Source organism: Phyllostomus hastatus, unplaced genomic scaffold, assembly GCF_019186645.2.
Source record: "Phyllostomus hastatus isolate PE091 unplaced genomic scaffold, TTU_PhHast_1.1 phas_scaffold_501, whole genome shotgun sequence".
Classification (NCBI taxonomy): Eukaryota; Metazoa; Chordata; class Mammalia; order Chiroptera; family Phyllostomidae; genus Phyllostomus; species Phyllostomus hastatus.
In genome coordinates, this window is record NW_025334033.1 from 70948337 (window position 1) to 70970965 (window position 22629).

At 62.1% G+C, this 22629-nt stretch overlaps 1 protein-coding gene and 1 long non-coding RNA gene across 3 annotated transcripts in view; one reads left to right on the forward strand and one right to left on the reverse strand.

Moving 5' to 3' along the window:
- Positions 1–590: 590 nt before the first annotated feature.
- On the reverse strand, positions 591–2410 carry LOC123808161. The gene is made up of 3 exons (XR_006783766.1): positions 2337–2410; positions 1387–1475; positions 591–922 (listed from the first exon to the last, which is right to left on the reverse strand). It is a non-coding gene; the product is annotated as an uncharacterized LOC123808161 (long non-coding RNA).
- Positions 2411–4848: 2438 nt separating this feature from the next.
- Positions 4849–22629, forward strand: part of TRAF3 (TNF receptor associated factor 3) — an 87744-nt gene continuing 69963 nt past the window's right edge. For both annotated transcript variants that reach the window (XM_045822576.1, XM_045822579.1), the window contains exon 1: positions 4849–5077. The gene's annotated coding sequence lies outside the window, so the exon portion shown is untranslated. The remainder of the gene's footprint in view (positions 5078–22629) is intronic.

The window sequence follows — 22629 nt, forward strand, 5'->3', positions numbered from 1 at the left end:
CTCTTCGCTTTGATGCGTGTAGCTGAATGGGTTTTGCCTGATTACAAAAGGCATTAGGAAGCGTATCTTTGGGCTGTCTTGTCTTTCCGGGCAAATGTCAAAGCATTTATGGTGTTATTAGGGTTTCAGGTCTTTCAGCAACCCAGTGGCAGCTGGACCCTTGCACACACGGGTCTGAAAACAGCCTTGGGGAGTGGGTGGCCGCCTGTCTTCACAGCCCGCCCAGGGGTCATGAAGCTGGGGCGGAGGGGAGTGGAAGAGGAAGGAGCAGGGAAGACGCCTTCTAAGAGTCGCTAGCAGGGCCCACGGGCTGGGCTGGGCCCGGCAGCTGCGATGCGCCGCCCCCCCACCTCTGGGCCAGAGCAACTTTGGGGGGTCCACAAGCAGAACGGGGTTGGAGCAGCTCTGGCTCCTCAGCCGTCTGGTGAGCATTGGGGGCGTATGAGCGAATGAATGAAAGAATATTTCCAAGAGCCCTAAGTGGCCGTTATTTTTTACTGATCCTGGGACAAAATTAATCTGAGCTTTAAAGATGAGGAGAACCATGGGGCCAGGCTCTGGACACGGGGGTGGGGGGGCACTCTCTCCGTCCTTTGTTACCTTCTGTTGCCTTTTGGGAAACAAGAGATGTCGCATCCACCTGCCCCGAAGCAGGAAGCAGCGTCCCAGCCCCATCCTGGGCTCCCCCCGCCGCCCCCCGACTTCGAGCAGACCTGTTGGAATTGTGTCCCCAGAGGGCGGCCGGGGGGCACCTCCGTGTCCTTCCTGGGGAAGGGCCTGGGAGCAGCTGCCCGGAAGAGCCCTCTCTGGGGTGGGCCCCGCCGGCAGTTTCTGCGTTCGGAGTTGCAGAATGAGGCGCCCCACCGGGGGAGCAAAATCCCCAGACCCGGCTTCGGGTGTCCGATCTGGGCTCCTGCGCCATCTGTGGGGGAATTTTTTGGTTTGCCTCACACTCAAAAAGAAACAGCAAGGGAGGAAAGACCGTTTCCTGTGCAACACAGCCACGGGGGGCAGTTGCCCCACGCGCCCATGTGCTCGAGGGCCCGAGGGCCCGCCCCGGCAGGGCCTCCCCTCCACGGGGCCCCCCGCGTGAGCTCCCCTGGGTGGACGCGCACCCGGGCTCGTGCCGTTACTACCCCGTGCTGGGGAAGCTCGGCCCCTCAGAGGCTCAGGAGCGGGCCGGGGACGCCTGGGACCTGGGCCACAGGGTCCGCAGAGAGCCCAGGGGGGACGTCCACCCCAGCCCACCGTCCCTTTAATCGTGTCCCCAAGGCTCCTCCGCCCCGGCTGCGGCAAGTACCATACAGCCTGTGTTTAGTAAACTCCTCCCGGGCTGAGGGAGCGTTATTATTCAGGCAGCCTGCTCGTCACAAAGAAAATAGTTACCTGCTGCAAGAAGCCGGCGTCGGTCACCTTAGTGTCAGCACACAGCCCTTTAGGGCCCCCTGGGACAGGAACCTATTATCTGCATCCACCTCGAGAAAGCAGAGGGAGGTTCAAACTCGGTTTGCCGTGAAACATCACCTACCTGCACGGCAAATCCCTCCCAGAGGTGAACGTTCTAGAACAATGGACAGGTTGGGGGTGGGGGCAGGACAGCCTGAGCTCGGGAATCCACCGATTGCTCATCCTTGCCGCCCAGCCCGGAGCGGAGCAGTCCGGCTGTCACAGGTCTAACCAGACCCCTCTTGGCCCGCAGGCGGGACGCCCACGCCAGCTGCCCCTGCGGGAGCTGCCTTGCAGCCCCAGCTCCTCGAAGGAGCGCTGGGCGGGGCCCCCTCCCTCTGCTCACCCACCACCGGCCTGGCTTTCTCGAGAGGCCTTGGGATGCCCAGACGTGGGGAGTCTGGTTCTGGTTCACTTTCTTCCTCCTAGCTCAGTGCACGCACTTCCAGGGACTAAACATGGCCCAGAACCTCAGGCTGCTGGGGCCCCAGCCCAGGCGCAAAGGACGAAGGCAGGGCCGGTTGTCACTCGGCCTGGGGCCGAGGTTCAAACCGCCTGGGGCACAAAGTTTGGAGTCCACTCGTGTGAGCGGTTAGCATAACTTTCTGATTTTGTCGTGCGTCCAGGTCCCTCCTGATGCCATCTTTGCTGTGTTTTAGTGGGAGAAGTTGCCAGCAGGTTTCAGCCCCCGGGAGACCCCCGGGCGATGGTCTTTGTGTGGGGAGGTGTCACCGGAGGGCCTGCTCGTAACACCGACACAGTTACACCCCGGGCGAGGCCCGCTGAAGCCCCCGAACAGTATCCCCCGCAGTGGATGTTTCTCCCTCTGCCCTGGGAAGCCAGCGGGCTTGGCTTTCGGGCCCTGGCACTCGCGGGAGTCGCTCTGATACCTGGGGGCGCCCCTCCCGGAACGGCAGCGAGAGCGGACCATGCAATGCCGCAGACATCCCTGTGAGACGGTTCTTTGTCCAGATAGGCGCCGGCTTGTTGTTCCACGTTGCCATAGGGAACAGAGCTCTGCCTTTGAAATGCAGAGAGAGCCGTGATTGGTTCTCCTCGCTGCCCATCACTGCTGCCCAGCCAGCGCGGTCACTGCAGAGGACCTGACGCCCGCTCCCCAAGCCGGTGCCCGGTCGGGGGCAAACTTCGCGTTGGGCCCTGCGCCCCTGCCCCCCCGTAGCTGGGACAGTTAGGGAAGACCAAGGAGGACGAGGAAGGGGGGGAGAGGCGGAGGCAGGGGCCTCGCCAGCAGAGGGCTCGGCCACAGGTGGTATCTGCATCGGTGCCTTCTGAGAGTTGCTTGGTAATGGCCTTGGCGGAGGATGGGAGTCCTGGCGCGGCCCTCTGACAGGTCTTCCTGAGGTGTCTGCCTCGTTGCTTATTGTAAAATAACCGAAACTAGTTCAGCCTAAGGAATGTTTGGCAAAGCCTTACTTCGGCAACGTCTTAAATAGACCCCTTGCGATATCATCGTGTGAGGCGGTAGGTGGGAGTGGGTCCCCAGCCGACAGCGTCCCGAGCCCGGGGACGTGGACACGGGAGGAGGTGGGCAAACACACAAAGGCCTCGGAGCCTGGGGTGGGGGGTGCAGCTGGGCCCGTGATCCTCTGAGGTCAGGGTTACCACACTTTCCGACCGGCGGGAAGGGGCACCCGGGCTGTGGAAGGGAACGCAGCTCGAGGGAAGGGGGAGCCAGTCTGTGACAGGTCCAGCCCGGAGGCCCGGGGCCGGTGTGCAAGGGCTGGCCTGTCCCCGGACACGGTTGCCTGGTGGATGGCAGCGCCTCTGGTTCTCTGGTCTGAATTCAAAGAGACGGGCCCTTCTAGTGGCCCGAGCCGGGCTGCCCCTGGCCTGGCTGAGCCTGGGTAGCAAGGCCCCACGACTGTGCTGGAGAATGAGCAACTTTGGGGCTGATTGAGGAAGCTCCATCAGCCTGTTCAGACTGTCCAGGGTTCTGGAACGTTCTGTGGGGAAGCCGCAAGAGGAGATGCTGGACTTCCTACCTCTAGTCACATGAGTCATTGGAGGAATACAAGGACTGGCTCCAGCTTGTCATTCTCCCGGAGTCTTTTATTTCTATTTAATTTGTATTGAATGTACTGGAGTGACATGGGTAAACATAATTTTGTGGGTTCCAGGTGCACAGTTCTATAAAGCCTCGTCTGCACACCGAGTTGCGTGTTTGATCCGGGAATCTTGACCAGTCCTGAGGAGAGAAAAATGAGAAGTCTGTGCTGCCTCCTCGGTGTTGACGTGCTGGCTGGCATGGGGACGGGCTCTCGGCTCTGTCCGCCCGGAGCCTCCCAGAGCCAGGCCCTCCGCTGCTCCCGCCTCGCTGGGCCTGGCTGGGTGCAGTCTTAGGCGACGGCGGGGAACCCTGGGTGGCTCCGGGGCTAGAGGGCTGACGCCTCTGGAGAAGTGGGTGCCCCCAGTCCAGGGTGCCGCGTGCCCCAGGAGGCCTGGGGTCACTGGAGGAGGGGCGCAGTCAGGCCAGCTGAGAACTCTGGGAGCTCTCAGCACATTGGCCGCCCTGCTCACACTTGACCACGACCCAGCCTGGCTGCAAGGAGAGGAAGTCCAGCCAGACCGGGGCTGAGCCGACCCCCTCTCAGTAGAAAGAGCAGTGGCCCAGGTAGCCTGGGTCACCTTCAGTCCCACCCTCCTGCGTGTTTGTGTGAGAGACGGCACACGTGTGAGTGTGTGCGTGTGTGCTGGCGCGCGTGCGGATGTGTGTATGAATGAGAGAGCACGTGAGCATGTCTAAGCGAGCGTGCCTGATAGTGCCCCCAAGTGCCTGTGTGTGTGAACAAGTGTGTGTGACAGTGCATAAGAATGTTTGAGAATGTGTGCGTGTGTGTGGCTGTGTAAGAATGTCCAAGGCTGTGTGTGTGTGAGCCTGAGAACACATGTGAATGCGGTGCCCGTGAGTGTGTGTGAGTAGCCATGAGTGTGCCAGTGTGGCCGTGTGAGTGTGAGGGAGGGCGGCTGCCCTGGTGAACCGGGTGACGCCATCGCTCCCGACCGCGAGGAAACCTGCACCTCTCGAGCCCCACGCGGCCTGCGTGGCTTTTTGACCCGGAAAGGGGGACGCCCGGGCGCGCGGCGGCCGGGGGCGGGGACCACGGCGGGGGCCGCGCTGAGCTGGGGGGCGGGGCGCGCGGCGGCGGGCGGGGCCGCGGGGGGCGGCCTCGGGCGCCCCCGCCCCCGCCGCCGTTGCTAAGGCCGGCCCGCGGGCGCGGCGCGGAGGGCCTTAGCAACCGGGCGCGGGCGCGCGCGGGCGCGCGGGCGCGTGGGCCGAGCCGCCGCTGCGGCTCCCACGCGCGCGGGCGGGGCGGGGGCGGGGGCGGGGCGCGCGCGCCCCGGGCGCGCTCCGGCGGCCGGCGGGGATTTCCAGCGCGCGAGAGGAAGTGCTGCGAGAGGGAGCGTGAGGGCGCGAGGGAGCGCGGCGCGGCCGGGCGCCGCGTGCGCGAGCCGGGTTGCAGCCCAGCAGGGACTTTCCAGCCGGCGGCGGCGGCGGCCGCCGGCCCTTCCCCGCCCCCCGACATGGGGCTGCCCGGGGAGCAGGACGCTGCGGACCGCGGCGGAGGACGCGCCCGGAGCCCCTGAGCCGGCGAGCGGCGGCGGACCGCGGGTAAGGGGCGGCGGCGGCGAGCGGGCGGGCCCGGCGGGGCTATCTTGGGGCTCCATCCCGCGCCCTCGGCGGCGGCGCGGGGCCGGAGCGGCGCAGGCCCGGCGCCGGGCGGCCGGTGCCCGGTGCGGCGCCGCCTCGCCCCGATCCCCGCCGGCCCGCCCGCCTCCCGGACGCCTCAACTTCGGGAAACTTTGTGCCCGGGGCCAGGCCCGGGGCCGGGGCTCCGTAGCTTTTCAGGAAACGGGGCGCCCAGGCCTCTTGCGAACGTGACCCTCCTCGGGGCGGCGAGAAAGCAGCATCTGCTGCGCGGCGGGCGGGCGTCCGTCCCGGGAGAAGCCGGCTGGCTCGGTGTCCGCACGGACGGGCGTGCTCGCTCCGGGCCGGCGGCGTGTCTCTTTTCGAACCATTATTTAAAAGTTTATACTGAGTCATTCCTCTGCAGATGAGCCTCCGACTGATTCATAGTCCGAGCTGCAGTGGCCTGGCGGCGGGCGGGCCCGGGCCCCCGTTTGGGGCAGAAAGCACGCATTCCACCTTCGCTGACGCGGAAGGTCAGAACGGGCGCCCTGGGCCGAGCGCTGCGCCGCCGGCCGGGGGCGAATTCCGCCCGCAGGCGCCGGGCTGCCGCTCGCGCGCTCCGCCGCCTGCCCGCCGTCGCCCCGCGGGGACCGCGCTCTGATGTGCAGCCCTGGGGGGAGAATCCTGTGCGGGAGAGGCTTTACCTTTGGCTGGGAAGCGTAGCACGACATGGAAACGGATGGGGCGCTGTGGACGTGCTCTGAAATTTAAGAAGCCTTCGGTTCCCGGGCCGCCGGAGGAGACAGTTTTATGTCACGTTTTTCGCGTGAGGCTGTGAATCAGATTTCCGAATGACACGGGGCTGTGTGTGTGTGTGTGTGTGTGTGAGAGAGAGAGTGAGTGTGCGCCCTGTGCGTGTACTCCTGCGGAGTCATAAGGGCCGTATCGAGCAGCGTTGTCGCTGCTCCTTGATTTACATTCACGGCACGCCACTGAGGAGGAGCCATAATTTTTTTTTCCCTCTGGCGTTTGCGGCGAGCACACACGGGTGAAGCTTTTGGACATGTTGTGCTCTGTCCCCTGTGTGTCCGTGAAATCCTCCCGTGTGACCCCGGGGGGCCAGCAGTTGGTGCTGAAGCCTCCCCATGTCTTTGGAAATGGCCCGGGGACAGGACTGCATCCTGGGCAGGAGTCTGGCCTCAGCGAGGACAGCCATTGGCTCTCCCAGCGGGAGCGGGGGTCTGCCTGGCCCCTGTCTTGTGACCAGGTGTGCATTCGGAATCAGTAGGGAGACAACAGATTCTCGGGCCAATGCAAAATAAGGCTCCCCAGTGTGAGAACTGGGGAATGCCCTGCAGGGTCGGGCGCCCTCGCGAGAGCGGGTGCAGGTGGCAGGAGCGCGGCTGGGGAGTCCTGCATCCCTCCCGCAGATCAGACCTCAGCCCCGTGAGGTCTGCGACGTGAGGTGTCTCTCCCAGACGCCATCCCTGCCAGCTGTCACAATGCAGGAGTCAGGCACACAGGGGGAGCTGGCAGGGAGAATTCCAGACTTTTTTTTTTTTTTAAAGACACTCATGTGGATTTTTCTGTGAGGCGGAAGGAAGGCGGGCTATTTTCCTTGGACACTGCCCATTCATTTTGGAATTAATAAGATGGCCTCACTCAGTGGGAAGGGTGTGCAGACGCTGCACGGGCGCCAGGCAGGCTGCAGCGGCCCGCTGCTCTGGCGAGACGATATTCCCACACAGCATCCCCGCTGTTGCTCGTGCCCGGAACGAGGTCCTTCCCGTAATGGAAGCATCTCAGTTGCTTCTCGCCGCTTCCCCGTGTTTGGGATTTTGACTCTGTTTGCAGGGTCCCTTTCGTTTTTGACTCTGCAGGTGCAGAGGGGCCTTCCTGGGGGGTGGTCCGCGTAGCTACGCTAGTGAGCCGAAGGGTGAAAACGGTTTACCCCTCCGAAGCCCTTTTCTCGGACGATGTTAAAGCTGCATGCACTTGAAGAAAGGTAAAACCGTCATCTCGGTGTTGCAAGCCTGGGCCAGCCGGAGCACACAAAGGAAATTGCGTTAAATTCGGCCATCTCTGCTCTCCCCTTCTCCAGTGAGCCCCGCGCAGCAGCGAGCCCTCCAACCTGTCAGGTGTTACGCAACAGCCCAGGCTCCTCGCAGTGGTCAGCTTGAGAGCTGGAACTTAGCGGAGGGGACATCTCATGACCGAGGTCCCCCACGTGGGTTCTGTGGGGTCGGGACCCCTGGGGTGCTTCTTCCCAGGGGCTCACAGAGGAAGGAGGATCCTCTGGGGGTGGGGTCAGGAGAGGCATCCTATTGACTGAAGATACAGGGAGAAACTGGGAAGAGAGCTGCGGAGGCGGGGGGGGGGGGAGGCGGGGAGGCCTGTGGATTTAGGAGGCGGCCAGAGAGAGGCAGCCGAGGCCTGAATGTGGAGAGGATGCTTGGACCGGCGCCGGGCGGGCGGGACGGAGCCAGAGGGCCGCAGGGGGACGCACGCGGACGGTGCGGCCTGCTGTGCGCCCGCCGTGGGCCCAGGGGAGCTGACGGAAGTCGAAGGAAGTACAATTTTGTTTTTTTTATATTTTATTTTTTTAAAAGATTTTATTCGTTTGTTTATTTTTAGAGAGAGGGGAAGGGAAGGAGAAAGGGAGAGAAACATCAGAGTGTGGCTGCCTCTTGTGCACCCCCAACCGGGGGCCTGGCCCACAACCCAGGGATGTGCCCTGACTGGGAATCGAACTGGCGACCCTTTGGTTCACAGGCGGGTGCTCAATCCACGGAGCCACACCAGCCAGGGCAGGCAATGCAGTTTTAAACTAGAAAAGGAAGAAACGTAAGAAAACATTGTGTGTGTTTGGGTAATATCTATTATTCCTAACTAGCTGAAAAATGCAAACCAGCCTTCTCATGTTAGAGAGCCTTCACTGACTGCGTTCTGCATGGCGCCGATCTGGACGTGCTGGGTGCTGGGTGCTGGGCGCTGGGAACCGACCAGCCTGGGCCGGGGGGAGGGGAGGTGTGTATGGGGGAGCATCGGAACCCACCCTCGGCCGGGCTCTCCTGGCTCCCGGTGCGGATGCGGTGGGCCGAGGGGGGCGGGGGGGGGGGAGGCGAGGCGGCGTGAGCGCGGCTGACTCCCGGTTCCTGTCGACGGCGGGCGTCAGGCTGGAATCTCTTCCCGTGCTCTCATTCCTCGAGACAAGTGGATCGTTAGCTGGGACTTGGGAGTCTTTTTCTCATTTAATTTAATGCTCAATTAATGTGCCTCGAGTTTCCCTGATGTTCCGGTTACAGTGCCAGGATGACTGAGGGGTGCCGCCTGCCTTCCAAGGCGTGGCCTGCCCACGTCTGGGCATCTGGGCCCCTGTGCTCGGGGAGGGGGTGCGGGACCGGCAGGGAGGGGGTGTGGGACCCTCGGGGAGTGACCGGGCCAGCACCAGGGTGGGGACGAGGGAGAGTTCGCCGCCCTGCGCCCGGCCAGACCGTGAAGACCCCCAGAGAGAAAGTCCGGCGTCTCGGGGCGTCGCAGGCTGCCGTGCAGCAGCGGGTTGTGTGGGAGCCTGGGGGGCTGGGGCCCGGGCAGGGGAGGGACAGCTCCGGCTGGCCTGGGCCTTGGGGGGGCTCCCAGGAAGGGGCACGGGGAGGGCGCTGAGAACAGCAGCCCCCACCAGGCCCCTCGGTGCTTCCGAACCTCGGGACCCGGCCGCTTGCCGCCCTGCTGCTGCTGCTGCTGCTGCTGCTGCTCCGTGGGCGCCCAGGTGCCGCCGCCGTGGGCTTCTCTGTCTCCTCCCAGGCCCTTGGGGACCGGGAGCTCCGGTGGGTCAGGCGATCTGCCCCCGGGGGAGGGGCCGGTCTGCCCCACGGAGGGGCCGGTCCACGGTGGGGACCCCAGCAGCCGGCCCCACCCTGGGTGGAGCTCCCCGCTGCCCCGGCTGTTCCTCCGCGTAGGCAGGGCGTCCCAAAGAAGGGTGGGGGTGTAAATGGAGAAAAAGCCCTTCGCCCAGGGACTCCCCCCAGAATGACCCAAACCTCTTTAGTTCTCGAGAAGCGAACAGTCGGGCCCAGTGACTTCCTCCCGTGGCTGACCTGGAGGGTCTGCTCCCTGCTGACCGACCGCGATGCTGCGTGTTGTTAAGGGCAGAGTGTCGGCCACGTCCCGCGATGCCACCCGCCGGGAGAGACGCCATGCGTGCCGCTCTGACGGCCCGGTGTCCTTCCCAGTGTGAGCGCGCGGCTCCGCGGCGGAGCCTGAGAGCCCGTCTGTCGGGAACTCGGGTTCTGTGGGTGGAGCGACGAGCACCCTTGGCTGATGGGGGGGGGGGCGCCGCGGGTTCTGTTGCGGGGGGAGCCGGCCTCCCGGCGTCTCTGCGCCGCGCTGGAGGAGGAAGGGCCGTCGGGGGCCGCACGTGAAGTATGTTGCGATGCACAATCACACAAAAAAAACCTCATGGTGTTTTGCGTGCGTGTTCGGTTTTGTGTCGGGCCCCCTGGGCTGCACGCGGCCTGTGGGCCGCGGGGCGGGCGCCCTGCGTTAGGGCAGCAGCAGCACGGAAGCGGTGACCCCCGAGCGCCTCGGTGTCACCGGTGTCGCCGTGCCTGAGCGAAGTTCCCAGAGTCGGCGCTTGTGCTCTGGAAGGGGGACATCCCGTCGGAGGCCTGTGTGCACCAGCGGGAGTGAGTGAGGTGCGGGCCGGGCTCCTGCCCTCCCCCAGGGCCGGGCTGGGCAGAGCCTCCCTCAGCGTGTGTGCCCGGCGCCTGCCGGTGTGGGGTCCGGGGCCCCGGGGCAGCTGGCACAGCGCGGTCCCACGTAGTTGGGCGCGGGCCGCTGGGCGAGCCGCGGGCCTTGTGGCTGCCGCCTTGACTGCGCCCGCGCCGTCCGGCCCCCTTCTGACCGTGGGGAGCGCCCTGGCTGGGTGCCCTCGGGGCCGGGATGATGGGAGACTTTCTTTGACACTGTGGCTTTCCTGGGTGCCCTTTATTTTTAGAGATTTTGTTCGTTTGTTTATTTTTAGGGGGGAAGGAAGGGAGAGAAACCCCGATGCTGTGGTTGCCCCCGCATGTCCCCCCACTGGGGACCTGGCCCGCGCTCCGTCCACGGAGCCCCACAGCCAGGGCTCTTGGGTGCTTCTAACGACTCACAAAAGAACAGGGCGACCAGATCTCTTCAGTCCCCCCTTGCCCGGCGATGCCCAGGAGTCACAGTGTTTACTGGAGAAGTTAGGCTCCGTCCTTGTGCGTTGGGAGTGGCCGGATGCATGAGACGCCGTGACGCGGCGAACGCCGTGTTCTGGGCTCGGGAGGCTTTCCCGTGTGTGGTGGGCGCGGCACGTGTTTAGCGAGGTCTGTCCCGGACCCTGTGGGGTTTATCTTAACATTTAATACGAACGTTACGTTGCGCTCGGTAACGCGTCTGGTATTTCTACCATAAACACACTCTGTTCCCCGATTTTGAGTGCGGGGGGTCCTCCAGGAGGCGCGTTGTGTTTGTCCTTGTGCTCCCTGGGGGGTCCCCTGGTGTCCTGCCGCGTGGCCCAGGCCTGTCCCTTGCTCCTCCCCCCCCCCCCAGCTCTCACAGCGTGGCACGGTGGGAGGCGCGAGCAGACACGGGGATCGAGGTCCTGCCTGTGTTCTCGGCGGGACCGAGGGCCGGCCCCTGGGCGTCGGGGAGTCAGTTTCCCCGCCTGGGAAGGGCCCACGCCCAGCGCCCACAGCGCCCGCTCGTGAGGAGAGGAGTGGACGGTGAGGCACCCACCGACGCCCACGCCCACGGGACTGAGGGCAGCGTCCGCGTGGGGAGGTGCAGGGGCGTGAACGTGCGTGCTGGGTCTCCGCGGGGCCGTGGAGGTCTGCTGGGGGCATCCCCCCCCCCGCCCCCGGGAGGGGGCCGCGCCTCCGCATGTCCGGTGGGGGGCTCCCCCAGGCCGGGTCGTGGCCAGGCGGGACCAGTCGCCCAGCGGGGAGCTTTTCCCTGCGTTCTTCGTCGCCCCGAGCGTGGCCTGCCCCAGGGAAGCTGTTTGGCGTCTAATTCCAGCTCTCGGTAGTTGAGGATTATTTAATCAACACACATTTTTTGAGAACTTACTCAGGGCACTTGGTGCCAGTTGCCAAAGCTAACAAGTCAGGTGAGATGCTTGGTGAGCGCACTGTCTCCGGGGCGCCGCTGTGAGGCGGGGAGGCGGCCGGAGGACGCCTTCGGTCACGCACCAGTGGGGGGTGCGGGGACAGCCAGCAGGGGGCGGGGGGGTGAGGTGGCAGGGGCAGGCTCAGGGCAGAGGCCAGGGCGTCTGCCCAGGTCCCCTGTGCCTGTCATTGTCGGGGCCAGCCGCCCGCCCGTGGTGCCGCCCGGTGCCAGCCCCCCCGCCCGTCTCCCACGGAGGAGGAGCGCAGGCCTGCGGGACTGGCGGGCCGCCGGAGCCGGCTCACGGTCGACCCTGGGGTTTTGTTCATACTCTAGACGTTTAAATTTTCCCTCCAGACCCTGAATGCTTTAGCTTTGCGCCTGTACGGTGCTTTTCAAAGTAGTTACGTATGTGCCCTGCGTGTGCGTCCCTGCCACCTTTCCTCTCCTCCAAACTCTGCGTTGCCTGGACTGACTTCTTCTTCCCCAGCCGGCACCCCGTTCCTCCGCTCTGTTCCGAGTCACTGTCCTGCGGCAGCGACATTCCGTTCAGCAGCCTTTCTGCTCCGTCACGGCCCTGGCCAGGCCACGCGGTGGGTTGGGGCGTCGTCCTGGTGCGCCAAGGCCGCGGGTTCGATCCCCGGTCAGGGCACCTCCAAGCATCGACCAATGAGTGCATCGGTATGCAGAGCAGCAAACTGACGTTCCTCTCTCTTCCTTTCCCTTTCCCTGTCCCTCCCTTCCTCTCTCTGAAAGGTCAGTGAATGCAAAGCTAAAACGGAGGTTCAGTGAGAGCGTCCTTCAGACGCGGCTGGCGTCTGGCTGAGCAGCAGCCCCCGACCCGAGTCCCTCCCGTGCTCGCTCCCCCCTTCTCCCTCTCGGTTCACGTGGGAACCGGTGTCTGGAGACGACGGCGGGGTTCAGAGACTGTCCGGACAGGGTTCTGTCTGCGTCAGCGTGCCCGTGCTGAGCCGGTCCCCGAGGCCTGGTCACTCCGTGGAGAGCGCACCGGTCACAGCCCAGCGCGGGGAAGGCTCCAGCCATTCGCCCGGGACCTAGACCGAGCTGCGGCCCCTGGTGGGAACCCACGGCAAAGGCAAAGCAGCCTCCCCCTGCGGTTGGCCGGGGAGTGGTGTCATGGCGGCTCTTTGGGAGGGACTGAGTGGTGCTCCTGCCGGGCCACCGCCTTGCGTTGTGCCCAAGGAGCCGGGAGGGGCAGCCATGGGCGGGGGGGGGGGGGCTCGTGTCACGGCCGCTCCCGCTCCTGGAGGGGCTGCGAGGAATGGGCCCGGCAGGCGCCGAGGCCGCGGGGGCAGGGTGCTGCTCCTTCACGAGGTGGCCCTCTGGGGTGGAGGCCGGGCAGCAGGCCTGCAGGCCCCGTGTGCAGAGCCGGCCTGCCCCTCCAGGGTGAGGGTGCTCCAGGGCATCCTGGGGGGAGGGTGTGTCACGACGACAGGCGCTCTGAGGACAGGGCCACTTGTGTCCCCGTGCCGGGAGTGTGGGGTGGAAGCCAGGCCTGATTTGAATTCTGACCCTCCCTTTGGCTGTGACGCAAGTTGCTTTTGCTCTGAACCTCAGAGTTCTCGTTTCCGAAAAGGTCACTCCGGGGATTGAAAGTGACGGTGGTGTGGGAGCCGAGCCTCCCGCAGGGGCCAGGTCGGCGGCCTCCCTCCTGGCCCGAGCGGTCCCCGAAGGCGGGCGGCGGGCCCTATCGGGAGTGCGGCCTGGCCCCAGACGTTGTCCTGCGGGGGGCGGGGCGTGGGGAGAGGGGCACATCCTGGACTGTAAAGAAATGATCTTCACCAAAGAGTGAAAGACCTGGAAACGAACAATGGCTGTCTCTTTGCACAGAAAGGAGCATCGTACTTAGCCCTCCGTTGTTTTAGAAAGGCGGTTTTTGCACACGTGGGTTTGTGATAAATGTAAATCTGTTTTAGTACATTATTTTCTTTCGTTACGTAGCAGAACAGTATTCTTCAACTCATTCTGATGTCTGTTCAAAGACTCCCTCCAGGAGGCCTTCCCTGAACATTCCAGTTTTTTTCCTTTATTGATTTTTAGGGAGAAAGAGAGGGAGAGAAACATCAGTGCATGGTTGCCGCCTCACACGTGGCCTGCACCAAGGACCTGGCCTGCAACCCAGGCATGTGCCCTGACTGGGAATGGAACCGGCGACGCTTTGGTTGGCAGCCCACGCTCAATCCCCTGAGCCACACCAGCCAGGGCAACTGAACCCCCCCAATTAAAACAGCCCTCGTTGCCCCGGCCGGGGTGGCTCAGCTGGAGTGCGGGCTCTGATTCCCCGGCAGGACACGTGCCCGGGTTGTGCGTTCAGTCCCCCGCCCGGTTGCTTACGAGAGGCCGCCATCGTTGTTTCTCTCCCTGTCTCCCGGCCCCTTCCCCTCTCTCTAAAAGTCAATGACCAGGTCCCCGGGCGAGGGTGAAGGCAGTGCCCAGAGAGCTGCGTCCTGTGGGAAGGACGCCGTCCTGGGCGCGCACGCACGACGCATCCCGGGTCATCGTTCACTGGCCCCTTGCGTGCGCGCTCTTTCCGGCCCCTTGCGTGCGCGCTCTTGCATTCCGCCGCAGCCGGCCGTGCGCGCGGCCGCCCCACCCGTGTGCCGGGAACGCCGGAGCGCGAGCGGCCAAATCAGCGGACTGCAGTCCGCACACCTCGTCTTCTCCGAGGCACAATTCACGTGGCGCACAATCAGCTCGTTTCAAGTTGAAGTTAGAGTGTGGTGATGTCCAGCGTGTTCACAGTGTTGTGCAAACACTAGTTCTCTCCGGTTTCAAAACTTTTCCGCCGCCCCGTGAAACCCCCTGCACGCATTACGTAATCGTTTCCTATTCCCCTTCTCTGAGCTGCTTTCTGTCTGGACGGATCCGCCTGCCCCGGGCCTCTCGTCTGCAGAAGGAGTCACGCCCCGTGACCGGCCCTCGTGTGCGGCCTCTTCCTTGGGCGCGCTGCTGTTGGGGGCGTCCCGGCGGCAGCCTGCGTCAGCGCCCCGCGCTCGCTCCAGGCCAAGCGGGGTCCCGCTGCGCGTGCGCGCCGCCACCGTGCAGGTGCCGGTTCACCCTCCGGCGGGCGTCCCGGGCGGCTCTCGCCTCCTAGCTGCGACGCCCGGCCTGCGCTCCGGTCTGGGGAGGCCGGTTTTCCTCTCTCTCGGGAAGTGCCGGTCTCGTGGTGATTTTGCGTTTAACTTATTCCCACCAGCAGCGCGCCGGGGTTCCCTCTTCTGCACATCTTTGGCAACATTGATTTTGCTCTTCTGATTCAAGCTATTGGAGTGGATGTAAAGTGTGTCTCGTTGTGGCTTTGTATTTCCCTTCTGACCAGCGGTGTTGAACATCTTTTATCCTTTCATTGTGAATCTTCACGGAGCAGCGTCTGTTCACGCAGGCCCTTTGCCCCCACGTTTTAGTTGGGGTTGTCTTTTCGTTGTTGAGTTGTAAGAGTTCCTTAAATGTTTTGGACATTAAACCCTTATTAGATACATGATTTACAAATATCTTCTTTCATCCTGTAGGATTTTTTTTTTACAGTGTTGATAATGTCCTTTGATGTTCAAGAGTTTTAAATTTTGCTAACGTCCAGTTTATCCGTTTCTTTCTTCTGTTGCTACTGCTTTTGGTATCCAGTCTGAGGAGGTACTGGCCAGTCTGAGGTCGTGAAGATTCACCGCTGTGTTTTACAGTTTCGGCTCCGGCATGTAGGCCTCGGGTCTGTTTGGAGTGAGAGAGTCTGTGTCTGTGGAGTGCGGTGGGGCTGCTTCCCCTCCCGCCGGCCGCTTGTGCGCGTCCAGGTGCGCCCGTCCTGCGTGGGGGAGGTCGGCCTGCGCCTCCCCCGCCCGCCGGCCTTGGCACCTTGCTGGGAACCAGTTGGCCATGTCCTGCGAATTTTTCCTGGGCTCTAATTCCTTTGCTCTATATGCCGTCTTTATGCCAGCAGCATACTGTTTCTTCAGTTACTATAGGTGTATACAAAGTTTTTTAAAAAAGATTTTATTTATTTACTGAGAGGGGAGGAGAGAGAGAGGGAGAGAAACGCCCGTGTGAGAGAGAAACCTTCATTGGCTGCCTCTCGCACTCCCCCCGACTGGGGACCGAACCCGAGACCCAGGCATGGGCCCTGACTGGGAATCGAACCGGCGACCTTTCACTTTGTGGGACGACCCCCAACCCGCTGAGTCACACAGGTCAGGGCTAGACAATTTTGAAGTATTTTGAGAAGTGTGAGTTTTCCAACCCCGCCCCCCGCCCCAGTATGCTTTGGCTATTTGGGACCCCTTGGAGCTCCATACTAATTTGAGATTCAGTTTTTCATCTGTCTGCAGAAACAATATTTGGAATTTTGATAGGAATTGCATTGACTCTGTTTTGGGGAGTTGCCATCTTAACAATATTCAGTCTTCCACCCTGATTGGGGTGGATCAGTGGGCTGGGCGTCGCCGGTTCGATTCCCAGTCTGGGCGCACGCCCGGGTTGTGGGCCTGGTCCCTGGTTGGGGCGCATGTGAGAGGCCACCAATCGATGCCTCTCGACCTCTCCTTCTCCCTCCCTCCCTACCCCTCTCTCTAAAAAATAAATAAGTAAAATAAACAAAACAAAACAATACTCAGCCTTTCGGTCCACGACCACGGGATGCCTTTGCATTTATGTACATGTTTAATTTCTTTTGGCAAGATTGTGTTGTCTCAGCCTCGCTCCTTGGTTACACTTACTCCTGGACATCGTGGTCTTCTGGACGCTGTCGCGGACAGAACCCTTCCCTCAGTTTGGGTCTCGGGTCGTCCATCGCTTGTCCATCCAGCCGCAGCTGGCGACCCCACACCCCGAGACCGTGCCGAGTTCCGCCATCACCCGCGGCGCTTTGCCGTGGGCCCTCTGGGATCGTCTCTGTACACAGTCGTGTCGGACGTGAGGAGAGGGCATCGCCTCTCTCGCCCGTTCGGATGCCCCCCCCCCACCGTGTCTCCTTCGCCTCGTTGCTCTGCCCGGGCTTGTGTAGTTCTGAACGGCGGCAGCGGCGAGGGCAGGCGGCCTGGCCTGTGCCCGGTCCGAGGGGAAGGGCTCAGACGTGCTCTGCCGACTGTGAAGTCAGGTGTGGGTTTTTAAAAATAAACGCCCTTCATCATGGTAGGGAAGTTCCCTTCGACTCCTGCGTCACTGAGTGTTCTACCGTGAAGGGCTGTTGACGTTTGTCAGATACTCACGTGTGTCTGCTCATGAGACGGCGTGACCCCCTCCGTGCTGCTGTTAACGTGCTGTGTGTCATCGGCGGGTGTGTGCCTGTCCCATGGCCCTTGCTTCCCTGGGATGAGCCTCAGGGTTTAACCCGTTTAGCGGGTGCTTGGGTGTGGTGGGCTGTTACCGAGGTTGAGAATTTCGGCACCTGTGTTCCTAAGAGGTGCTGGCCTTCGGCGTTCCTGCCCTGCGCTGTCCTGGTCTGGCTCCGGCGCTGGGTACCGGCTGCGTCTCTCCAGTCCCGGGCGTGTCCTCCGCACCCGAGCCCTGCCCTCCCGTGGCTCCGGGGCGTGTAGCGGGCTCTAGCAGGGCCTAGAGCAGACAGGAGAGCTCTCTGACGATCGTCGGCCACCTGCCTCCCCGCTCCCCATGCCAGGCAGCCCCGGAAGTGGCTTTTGGCCGGGCAGACCCTGGCGGACACCACCCCCGAACTCGGTGTCCACCGGGGGGATGGGAGGGAGGGGCTCCGAGTTCCTGATGCCAGGACAGGAGGGAAGGGCCCCCGCCACCTCCTGAAACAGCCCCGGTGGCTCCAGGCAGTGGCTGCTGCTGGCAGGCCGCAGGAAGCACCTGAGACAGGCGTCTGCTGTTGGCTCTCAGGGTCCTGGGGCTGGTGGCCGGGCAGGGCTCCGCCGGGCCAGTCTTCTCCACGCCACGGGGCACGAATGCAGGGCCCTTGCTGACGCTTCCCTGGCCTCAGGCTGGTCTGGGGGGTCCGAGAGGGTGCACTCCCGTGCCTGGACAGTCGGGGGTCCGCCCCTCTGGGCCGTGCCAGCATCTCTGCGGACGCCCATCTGCTGGGGCGGCCGCGCGAGCAGCGGTTTGCCGGCCCCTTCGCCGCACGGCACGCAGCTGCCGGTGACTGAATTCCACGGCACTCCCAAAGGTGTTCCCTTCTCGCTGATCTGACCGAAAGTGCAGGTGCAATTTTGATTCATTCACACCAGGCAGCTATTGTGTTGGCTGTTGTCATTTTTAATTTGACAATCTAGGAAAAGAGGTCAGTGCCCCTGAATAGACAGGTACTGCATGTTTTAGAAATTCTTTTTTTAAGTATGTTTTATTGATTATGCTATTACCATGTTCCCATTTTTTTCTCCCCTTTATTCCCCTCCACCCTGCACATCCCCTCCCACCCACATTCCTCCCCCGCTTAGTTCATGTCCATGGGTCGTACATATAAGTTCTTTGGCTTCTCCATTCCCCACACTACTCTTGCCCTCCCCCTATTTTCTACCTACCATTTGTGCTACTTACTCCCTGTACTTTTCCCCCCAGCCCCCCTCAACTCCCCACTGATAACCCTCCATGTGATCTCCATTTCTGTGGTTCTGTCCCTGTTCTAGTTGTTTGCTTGGGTGTTTTTTTTTTAATTTTTAGTTGTTGATAGTTGTGAGTTTGTTGTCATTTTACTGTTCATAGTTTTGATCTTCTTTTTTTAGATAAGTCCCTTTAACATTTCATATAACAAGGGCTTGGTGGTGATGAACTCCGTTAACTTGACCTTATCTGAGAAGCACTTTATCTGCCCTTCCATTCTAAATGAAAGCTTTGCTGGATAGAGCAATCTGGGATGTAGGTCCTTGTCTTTCATGACTTGGAATACTTCTCTCCAGCCCCTTCTTGCCTGCAAGGTCCCTTTTGAGAAATCAGCTGACAGTCTGATGGGAACTCCTTTGTAGGCGACTGTCCCCTTATCTCTTGCTGCTTCTAGGATTCCCTCCTTCATTTTAATCTTGGCTAATGTAATTATGATGTGCCTTGGTGTGTTCCTTCTTGGGTCCAACTTCTTTGGGACTCTCTGAGCTTCCTGGACTTCCTGGAAGTCTATTTCCTTTGCCAGAATGAGGAAGTTCTCCTTTATTATTTATTCAAATACGCTTTCGATTTCTTGCTCTTTCTCTTCTCCTTCTGGCACCCCTGTGATTCGGATGTTGGAACGTTTAAAGTTGCCCCAGAGGTTCCTAAGCCTGTCCTCACTTTTTTTGAATTCTTATTTCTTCGTTCTGTTCGGTTGAATGTTTATTTCTTCCTTCTCCAAACTGTTGGTTTGAGTCCTGGTTTCCTTCCCGTCACTGTTGGTTCCCTGTGCATTTTCTGTTATTTCCCTTAGCGTAGTCTTCCCTCTTTTCTCTATTTTGTGACCATACTCCACCATTTCTGTGAGCATCCTGATTACCAGTGCTTTGAACTCTGTGTCTGATAGGTTGGCTGCCTCTTCATCACTTAGTTGTATTTTTAGAGTTTTGATCGGTTCTTCCGTTTGGGCCATATTTTTTTTGTCTCAGCTCACCTGTTACACAGTAAGGGGCGGAGCCTTAGTTGTTCATGAGGGCGGGGACAACCATGTCACTGTGTTGTGACACTGTCTGTGGGGGAGGGTCTGAGAGGGAACAGTGCCACTCGCTCGGCTCTCAGTGGCTTTCGGTCACTTCCCCCACTACCCACAAGCACATTGGGCCCTTCTGGTGCCGACTCCCAGGCGCGTGGGTTTGTGTACATTCTAGGACCCCGTGGGTCTCTCCCATGAACTCTCCTGTGAAGCTGCGAGTTTATCCCGCTGCTGCAGCCTCCACAGGTTTTTATAGGCAGAGGTTCTGAGGCTTTATTTCGCTGCACTGGAACCCTGGGTTGCTCCTTCTGTCTCGCTCCCCATTGTTCCTCCTGGTTCATCCGCACGCGAATGTGGGACCGCCCGCTCCGCAAGCTGCCCGCCGCCTTGCTGTCTGGGTCCTCCAGCAGCTGCTTTGCCCTGAGTCTGCTCTGCCCCGGCTCCCGGGCTCTGCCCCTCCCCCGGTCTGGATGAATGTTTCTTCTTCAACTCCTTGGTTGTCGGACTTCCATGCAGCTCGATTTTCTGGCAACTGTGGTTGTTTTTTGTTTTTAAGTTTGTTGTTGTCCTTTTGCTCGTGTGAGGAGGCACCGTGTGTCTACCTAGCCTCCATCCTGGCCCACACTCTCTGTTGGGAAGCTCTGGAGGCACCCAGGTTGGAAATCGCCGGCCGTGCTGGGAGATGGTTCTGGGAGGGGAGGTGGAGGCTGACAGAGCGGGGCACTGTTCCTCCTGCTGCCGGCGGAAGGCCTGCCCCGTGGCCCTGGGTGTGGGAGGGGACACGGAGCCTCCCTGCGCGCCGCAGCGGGTGGTGCCGCCTCCACGGTGCCGTCCGCAGTGTGTGCCCTGTGTCCCTGTCCGGACGGCTGCTGTGGCCTGAAGGGACACCCCAGCCGCCGTGGGGCATCCATCCGGGAGAAAGCGCTGTCTGTGTTGAGGACCTGGAATTGGCGAGAGAGCGCTGGGAACCCACTGGCGGGCGGGGCGTTCCGTCGGCCCCGTCGGCGGGCGCCCCCCCAGCGCGTTGCCGGGGCTCTGCAGGTGTGACTGCGGCCCGTGACCTGTCCCTTCCTGCCGCCGGCTGCTTTTAGGAGTCACTTGAAAACGTCACTTTCATTTTGAAGGGTATTATGCAGTGATTTTTTGTGTGTGTTGTATGTGCTTAGCATGTATGTTTGCTAGGGGGAGGGGCGGCGGTTTCTCGTTTTGTCTTTGTTATGAATTCCAAAAGTTTGCTGGTCTTTGACATACGAACAGGGAGATAGTAATTGCCTTCTGCAAGTCTTTGGGAGTGCTTCTTTTTCGTAATTTAAAGTTAAAAAATTATGATTTTTAGAGAGAGCAAGGAAGGGGTGGGGAGAGGGAAACATCGATTCGTCGTTGTGCTCATCTGCGCCGGCCGGTTCTCGTGTGTGCCCCGACCCCGGGGTCGGACCCGCGACCCTGTCCTCCTGACGCGCCTCCAACCCCAGTCGCGCTCCCCAGCCAGGGCCGCTGCTCCTGGCACCCCTCACCTTGTCCCTCCGGTTCCCTTCAGGAACCTCTGTGCCAGGATGTGGCGGCTGTGGCGGGGGCGGGGCAGAGGGCGGCTCGTCGTTTCACGCCGTGGGTGGCGTGCCCTCTGCCTGCCTCCTCTCTGTGTTCTGATTCACATTAAAGTTGTTTCCTCATGTTCAGACGAGTGCAGGTAGTTACCCCAGCTTCTCGGTTTTGTCTCGGGGCTCTCGGGAACCGCGCAGCTGCTGGTCACCTGTGCTTAGGGTGCCGTGAGTGAGGCGCGGTCCGCCTCCAAGCAGCCAGTCTGAGGCATCCTTGTGGGGCCCCGGTCCTGCGTGCCGAGGAGGAGGGCTCCTGACCCTCGGACACCCCGTCCTGCAGGCGCTGGCCTGCGGCGGCGTCTTTCCGTCCCACGGCGTGGTGGTGGCCCAGGCGTCGGTCGGTCCCTTGCTGGAGCCGGAGCAGGCTGGGGGCCCGCCAGCGGCAGCCCTGTGGGCCCAGTACTTCACTTTGGAGACACCTGCTCCCTTCCAGGGTGGACGGGGACGGCACTGTCACGGCTGCTGTGGAAACACCGCAGTGGGAGTCGAAACGCTGGCCTGGTCAGAAAGGCGAGCAACGGCATCTGAGGCTAAAGGGGCCTGCGTGCTACAGCCTGAGAGGAGGAGGTGGAGGGCCCCCCGCCGGCATCCGCCAGTTCAGCACGCGAGTGCGCTTGCCTGCTCCCTGCACGCCGGGCCGAGTCTGCGCGCTCGCCGCTGTGTGTGTGTGTGTGTGTGTGTGCGTGCGCTAAGTGTGTAGAGAAAAGCAATGCTCACATGAACACTGACCACGTTTAGCTTAGCTCGGCAAACTTATACAGCGTGCTGAGTGGGCGCTGGTCATGCCGCTCACACATGCATGTTTGTGTGTGCGTGTTTGTGTGTGCGTGTTTGTGTCGCCAAGGGAGACGCTGCCTGTCCCGAGAAGTTCAGCCTGGGAGCTGCGCTTTCCAAAAGAGGCTCGTGTGCTCCGCGAGGGTTGTCACGGCAAGGTCGCCGATCGTGGGACACAGACAGCGGAGGTTTGTCCCCTGCAGTTCTGGGGGCTGGAAGTCCGAGCGGAAGGTGCCGGGAAGGTGCCGGCCGGCTGGGTTCCCAGCGAGGCTCTCTGGCTGTGCCCTCGCGAGGGTGGGGGAGGGACAGGACGCCTCGGGGTGTCTCTTCTCACCAGGGCCCCGCCCCTCCCCAGGGTCCCTCTCTACGTGCCATCCCACTGGGAGTGAGGATTCTAACCTGTGGGTTTGGAGGGGGCACAGCTCAGTTCATGGCCTTCTGCCTTGGGCCCCCAGATTCATGTCTGTCTCGTGGCAAAGTACATTCCCTCCATCCCAGCAGCTCCACAGGCTGACCTCCAGAGTCACCTCTAAGGCCCAGGCCGGTGAGGCTTGAGGTGTGATTCACGTTGACCCCGGGGTCCTCCAGCTGTGAACCCGGAAAGCCACGTAAGTCGTGTGCTTCCGAAAGACGCGCCTGGGACAAGGCAGGTGGACACCCCCATCTGGCAGGGGGACGCCGCTGGGGCAGGACAGGAGGACACCCCTGTCCAGCAGGGGGACAGGGAGAAGGAAGGGGAGCTGGGCCCCGGGCAAACCCGCAGTCCATGAGGCAGAGCCCATCGGATCTTAAGGTTGGAGGGGAATCTGGACCTTTGGGGGCGCTGTGGTCCTGCACAGAGTCCCGGGCAGCTGCTCCCTGGCCTGCTGAAACCCCGGTGGTGGCCACCCCCCTTTGAAACCAACGGGCAGCCCGGTGACCTCGATACGGCCTGAAAGGCAATGGGACAAGAGTAAAAGAGGACAGACTGCAGGACGAGGAGGGTCAGCAGGCGTGGTCAGCGTGGGGCTCCCGCTCACGAGGAGTGCTGCCACAGGAGCCTGTCCTGGCGCGGCGGCGACCCGAGCCCGCGGGTGGAAGACGGGGGCCCATCTGCCGTTTTGGAAGCAGAATTAGAATTCAGGGGGCTCTAGGGGCCGGTTGGCGGGTGGGCGGCCTGCTCCGGGCCCTCCCGGTGCTGGGCGTGATCTGGAGACGCGGCCGACGGCTGTCGGGTGGGCGGGACGGCGCGGGGCGGGCTCTGGGGCGGCCAGCGTCGCTCTCAGCCCTGGACTCGTGGGGGGATTCACAGTCACGGTGGGACTGCTGTGTGTGGACCCCACCCCTTTCACGAGTTCACACCGCAGCGCAGCAGCAGCAGGAGCCTCCGCGTGGGAACCCCTTCTCTCGGGGTCTTGTGTGCAAGTGACGTCCGTTCTGCCCGTCGGTGGGCAGCTGCGGAGCTTTCTGGTTCC